This window comes from Bidens hawaiensis, unplaced genomic scaffold, assembly GCF_021521415.1.
Source record: "Bidens hawaiensis isolate Kalapana, Puna unplaced genomic scaffold, B.hawaiensis_p1.1 tig00042253_1, whole genome shotgun sequence".
Lineage (NCBI taxonomy): Eukaryota > Viridiplantae > Streptophyta > Magnoliopsida > Asterales > Asteraceae > Bidens > Bidens hawaiensis.
In genome coordinates, this window is record NW_027497471.1 from 50965 (window position 1) to 57845 (window position 6881).

The window sequence follows — 6881 nt, forward strand, 5'->3', positions numbered from 1 at the left end:
AATAAATTACTTATATATATATATATATATATATATATATATATATAAACTATTATTGTATATTTTCAATATCTAATACTATTATCACTAACTTTATTTATTTTAGTATGACTAATGTTTTATATTATTTAATATTAAATGTATGTAGTTTTTTATTTCTCCAACATCTAAAGATGTTCTATTGAATTTTGTCTTTTTATATTATCTAATGTATACGGGTTTCGGAGCCGAGAGTCTCTCTAGAAGCAACATCTTTGTTCTTTGGAATAGAGGTACGATTAGTCTACATCTCACCCTTCCCGGACCCTATTTATAACATTGCTATTTATGTGATCTTACTAAGTATGGTTGTTGTGTTGTTTTCTTATATGTTGTTATTCTTCAACAGAAAAATAATATATACAAAAATAAAGCATAAAAAAACTCGTCGTAGTGCACATATATAATACATCGACTTTTTTTATTATTGCATATGTGCAATAGTATTGAATACCATATATGCAATTGTTTGTATCGTATATGTGCCACCGTGTTATATTATATCAAAAATTAAAAAAAAATCGATGTAGTACATACGTGCATTAGTGTTGTATCACGTATATGCAATAGTGTTGTATTTACATACATTCGATAGTGTTTATTGTATAATGCAATTGCGTTGTTTCATAATTTTTGCTAATTTTATCCAAATCATTAACTCTCTACTTGCGACGAGTCCAAGCACCGTCAAAACAAATCCAGTGAGTCCAAGCACGACAATCTAAACACATTAAATAAAAAACAATATAAATGAGGGGGTTGGAGAAAACCCTATCTTTTTTTATTATAATTTATTACCAGCTAATGTTTATTTTCACTTATGTCTCAAATACAACTAGAACCTACAACCATGTGGTTGTAAGCCACACATCTATGCCACTAGACCATCTTAGTGGTTGTAGAAAACCATATATCTTTTCGATAGAAAAAAGTCTTTAATCCTTGTTGTTTATGGGACTTGAACCCAGGGTCTCCCTTTCCAAACTCAAGTGCTTAAAAGTTTCGCCGTTGATAGTAGACTACCACCCCATTGATGACGGAATTTATAGTTTTGGAAACTTACTAAGCATCTCATATATTCATGGCAAATTTTACTTTTTGATTTACGAATTGTTTATTTACACACAAAAGAATCGTAATTCTAATATTTTAAGCTTTGATCATATTTTTGTTGGATATCAACCGCCTTTAGATTAACCTGTTACATAACATAAATGATAGAAGATTTTCACACACCCAAACATTTTATTTATTAAATTATTCGTACATCATGCGGTTTTACGAAATAAAGTTTAAACAACAGTAGTAATAAATATGGGACAAGTAGTTCTCGTCATTTATTTAAGCATAAAGTTTGACTTGATATGGAGATCATGCCATATTAACTACCCAATGACTGGTGTTTTAGTCACCAATCCCTCGGAATTCACCACGACCCACACACGGTTGCTAACAAGGTTTCCAATCACTGGATTATTTTCACCCACTATAATGGCATTCACAAGTGGATTCTCTTTTTCAATTGTAGCCTTTGCCACTTCTCCTTTTTCCCCTACAAGCTCCGGCCATGAATTCTTCCCTATATTAATTATAACACGGTATGTAGTTCTAATTAATCACATGAAATAACTAAAAAAAATTAGATGATAGTCATTAGTATGTATTATTACCTTCAACAATAATTTTTTCACCGTCAGTGGATGTGGCAGCAGGCTTGCGTTTCATGGAGTATCCCACTTTCGCCGTATTGCTCATCAGTGGCAAACCTGATCAAGATTAACTACTTTTGTTAATATATAACCATGGAATAATCGTATACTCATTATTAATTTGATTTAATTATCTTAACATATGGAGAACCGGGGAACCGTAGTTGGTGATAGTAGGTTTTTGAAGTACTGAGAAGGACAATGAAGTGGTAGAACCGGGAGTGGAGATGGATGCCATCTTAATTCTTCTTCACTTGAGTTGCAAGAACTTAGAAGATAAAACAAATGGAGATTTGAAGAAACACTAAGTGAACCCACAGGCAGATTATAGATAATCTGGGGGTTAAGTAATGTTTCCCACGAGAATGAGGTCTAGCAGAGAAGGTTGTTCTTCAGGGGACCTGCAAAACAGACACCGTAAGCTCGTCACTGAGAAGGGGGGGGGGGTTCCTCCTTGTGACCACCCTCCGGCGTGAGAATCAGACTAGATTGCTCTGAATATAAGTGTATATTAAGAGATTGCTAGATAAGATTGAGATATCAGATGATGTCCTTACCATTCCAAGGTGTTGGAGTATTTATAGCCGAAGGTAGGTTTCCGGCTGAATAGTATTCATGTTCTACCAACAGTGGACTACGCACAGGCCATGCTGGTTGGTGGATAGGTTACGGCCAACAGTAATAAGGTCGGCTGTATACTGTTCCTTTACTGCCGGCTACGCACTGTTCCACCAACTGTAGGCTGCGCACGTCCCATCGTAAGGGTTGGTGAGTAGACAGCGGCTAATAGTGACAAACAGTACTAGAGGGTGCTCCTCCTCGTATTGTTGTCGGTGAGCTGTCACCCTGTGATTAGTTCATGGGCTGCTCTGGTCAAATTGTCTGTTCCGCCCATACCTTAGTAGGTATAGTACGAAAGACCTTCCAGAAGCATACGGACTGGCTCATTTAGGCGGGAGTGTTCCCGCCTTGCTCATTCCTTCATGTGACTACTGAAGTAACGAATGCCTTGTGCGTGTAGCCTTGCTGTTAGTGCGGGTAGCCTTCCCTGATGGCTTGTATCCGCAGCTGCGGGAACAGGCGGGGTACTTCACCATTGGGAGGCTTTCCCTGCGGGTACAGCTGGCGTACTGCGCGTAAGGTTCTTTGAGCATGGTGGGTCCTGCTGGAGCAGTTGGTCATTGCGCAGACGTCCCTGTTCAAGGTGAGTCTTGCGGGTCCAACTGGGCTCTGCTGGGACCTACCTCTTCAAGTCCCCCCAGTCCAATGTTCTTCTCATGAATTATTAATAAGTGAGGTGAACTTTTGGACTTAGCAAGGGGTTTTGAAAAGGGTTTAGTTTTTCGGTTTTCCGTGGTGATTCATCCCGCGGTTTTCCTGATGTCACGCAGAAATTCCCGACTTTTCTGCTTGATCTTTGGGTGTGAAGCGGGTAGGTTTGTAACCTCCTCGCACGTCAGGAGCGTTGAGTCCCACTTGTGTGGATTCTCCATGGGGTCTTGGTGGTTTTCGACATAGTGATCAATTATGCTAAAACCACCAATTCCATCTTGGAGTTTCAAACAATATAGTTCTCGACGTTCCCGTCGTGCGGGGATGTTATTCACGTTTCCGCAAGCATGGCCCAGAAGATCCTTCTTGGTTTGAATTCCCTGCATAGTGCTAAGTACGTGAAGGGTTTTGCCTTGACACTGTACCCGCACTCGTCTTACGGTTACTTTACTTCCAAGGTATTCCTGGCGTCAATTCCCTGCGGGTGCTAAGTATGTGAAGGGTTTTGCCTTGACACTGTACCCGCATCCGTCTGACGGTTACTTGGTTGCCAAGTTATTCTTGGCTTCAATTCCCTGCGGGTGCTAGGTATGTGAAGGGTTTTGCCTTAACACTGTACCCGCATCCGTCTTACGGTTACTTGGTTGCCAAGGTAAGGGGAATTTTCCCGCTCACTTTTGAATCTTTTTGAATTTTGAATTTTGAAATTCGAAGAGTTGGTGAAAGGATAAGAACAGTCCAAACCTCTGAAACGTCGTGCGACGGTTTCTTCTGACTGTGTCAGGACGTGCAGGAAGTTATGGTGACGTGACAGTACATGGTCATTCCAGACGCTTTTTCAGGCGCGTGGGCGCGATTTTTCGGGCGCGTGGCCGCGAAATTAATGGTGTGCGTCCTGTCAACAGCTGTTGCCAGCTTGCTTTTTGCCACGTGTCATAGTTTCATTGCACCTTCGTTTTCTCTCTCTTCCGCATTAATTTCATCGCATTAATTGCGATTAGTATATAAAGGGGGAGAGGGTTCTTTGTAATCCACACTTTCACTCTTCTCTTCATCTTCTTTGCGATTTCCGGCGAATACTAACCTTTTCAGGCAAGCATTCTCCCGAAATCGTTTTCTTCTTCTTTTACAAGATGTCTCGTGATCTCGAATCTACGGCTGATGATAAGAGTACTGCTGGCGAGTGCCAGTTTGCTCTACCTGGCGACCTGTATCGGTACGTCGTCAGGAAGTTCATGCTCGAGTCTCTCGAGCCTGATTTTTCTGAACCCCACCAGACGGTGTACGATGCCCCCAGAGGCAAGATCGGGGTATATGCTGCATTCTTTGTCTATGGGAATCTTAGGTTCCCATTGACAAAGTTTGTTTACCATGTCCTTGAGAGGCACGGTGTTCATTTGACCGAGTTGCACCCCATGGAGATCGCTAAGATTCGCCACTTTGAGTGGGTGTGCCGGATACTGGGCATTGAGCCCTATGTTGACCGCCTGATGACCTTCTACACTTGGAGGTGCATCCAGGGGTGGTACACGTTGACAACCCGGATTATGGGTTTAAAGATCTGCGCGACCGAGCGCAGTCTTCGCTCATGGAAGCGGGAGTTCTTTTTCATATCCGCTCGCGCCATCCCCATTGCCATGAAATTCAAGAACGGGCAAGCACTTCCCAGCCTTCACGCCTCCAGCTATTAGGAGGCGGAATGGTTTGCGAAGATATCTCGGGTCCAATCTCCGGTTTACCGGTTTGCGGAGTCCGGGATGGTGATGCTGGGGATGAGCCGGGTGTGGAAGGAGGCTGATGCGCGCAAGATTCCGATCGTCCTCGAATACGGTTCGAACTCTGTTCCTTACGGTATGCCTTTTTCCCTTTTGTTGATTTAGAATTTCTTCTAACTTCTTTCCTGTTTATTTCAGAGGGGAACGACTTGCAGTCGCTCCTGAACCCGCGGGAGGCTGACGGTCCCGCACGGATGGGTACTCGCGCTCTAGATGAGAACGAGTTGCCCATCCTAGAACAAACGGCGGATCGGTTCGTGGAGGTCTATCCGCTAGGCCATGAGATCCTTAGCGCCCGTCGGCCAGGTAAGGCGCTCTTCGACCCTCGACCCCTCAATGTTGAAACCTCTGCTGGAATTCCTCTAATCGTATGTTCTGATGAGGAATCCGCAGATGGTCCTCCGTTGGTGCGGAAGAAGAAGGCTGCCGGCGGGAAGGGGAAGGAGAAGGTGGCCTCCACAGCCGATCCAGCGCCTCGGTCTGACTCGGAGACCGAGAGCGAAGAGGTGGCGGGGAATCCCGGTGGTGACAAGATCACCATTCCGGAGGCTGTGACAACTGTCACCGAAGAGCCCAGGATGACAACGGTGACCGGCGTGAAGAGGCCGGCTCCATCGGGTTCATCCCCGCCCGTCCGTACTTTCAGGCTCAAGAAGACCCGTAAGTACAAATTTCCTTTAGCTTTAATCTTCATAGCTTAATATCATTTAACACTTGTCTTCTTTACGCAGGCGTGGATGTTGACGCATTCCAGGGTGGAGCGCAGGGGAGTACCTCCCCGCCAATGACGGTAGGCCCGGTCAGCCTACCTGAGGCGACGACCCAGGCGGCTGCGCCTGCGCCTGCTTCCACTGGTTCAGTTGCTCACTCCGTTGAGCCGACTGTTCCAGTTGTGATGACGTCACCGCCGGCTGTGAGTGCTATTTTTACAGCATCTTTCACCGAGCCGGCGGTAACTTTTGCTGCGGATTCCGCGGCGGCGACCGCGGCGGCTGCTACCATGCCCCCGCCATCGGCAACGACAGCCGATCCATCAGGTACGCTTGGGGCTTCTCGCCAATCTCTGCCACCTTCCCATCTGCCTGACCTCTTGGATGGATTTCCATTGGGTTCAGGTGATGGGTTCGGCGGCTATCGGCCTGTAATTGACCCTACAGGTGCGCAGGGTTCTTTTGGCCCATTTATATATATTTTTTCTTTATCATCTTTTCCTAACTGCTTTATGTTTTTTGCAGTGTCGGATTCCAATGAAGTGTATGTTCCACGCTGGAACATTCGCCGAGGAACAACCCTTCGCACCCCTGTGGAGTGCGTGGAGTGGGCTCGTCACGCTGCTCCAAGTGGTGCGTTGGGGGAAGCCATGGCTAGCTACCAGGAGGATAGGCTAAGCAATGAGCTTCGGGTTCTCCTGGCCCGGATGCAGCCGCGCGTCGAGCTGCTTTGTCGTGAAAACGACAAGTTAAAAGCAGCTCGCCTTCAGGAAGTAGCTCAGGCGCGGGCTGTCCGGGAGGAGAATAGGAGGCTTTCCGCCGCGGCGGCGGAGAAGGAGAAGGCGTTCAAGGCCCTTGAAGTCGAGGTTCAGGCCCGTCTCGAGGCTCGCTCCAAGGCTGCCCAAGCTGTTAATGAACAGCTTCGGCTGGCTAAGGAGACTGCTAGGAACGCGACTGAAAGGGCCACCAAGGCTGAAGCTGTTGCCGAGCCTCTACGCGTGGAGAATGAAGAGCTTAAAGCCAAATTAGAGGCTCTCCAGCAGGCTCATGATGCTTTGGCGATGGAGGACGCGAAGAAGCTTCAAGAGATCCTGGACCAGAGGGGCGTGCTTGACCACACTGAGCGGAAGCTAAAGGGCGTCGAAGAGGCTGCTGCAAAGGAAGTGTTGCTTGCCAACCTTAATAAAAGTGAAGCCGAACGCGCCTGTACCCAAGCTCAAGCCGCCCTCCAAGAAGCTCTGGTTGCCAAGGAATGGCTTCTTCGAGAAGCGTTGTCTCGGGTAAGTCTAGCTTCATGTCTTCACGCTTTTCTTTATAAATAGAAAAGGTTCTGATACTTGTATTTTTTTCTTTGTAGGTTGTGCATCGGGTCTTCT

The 6881-nt window shown here is 45.8% G+C and overlaps 1 pseudogene across 1 annotated transcript; it reads right to left on the reverse strand.

The window, feature by feature from the left end:
• Positions 1 to 1264: 1264 nt before the first annotated feature.
• On the reverse strand, positions 1265 to 2035 carry LOC143593470 (glu S.griseus protease inhibitor pseudogene; annotated as a pseudogene). The gene is made up of 3 exons (XR_013146105.1): positions 1889 to 2035; positions 1710 to 1810; positions 1265 to 1618 (listed from the first exon to the last, which is right to left on the reverse strand). The product of XR_013146105.1 is annotated as a glu S.griseus protease inhibitor pseudogene (transcript).
• Positions 2036 to 6881: the final 4846 nt, after the last annotated feature.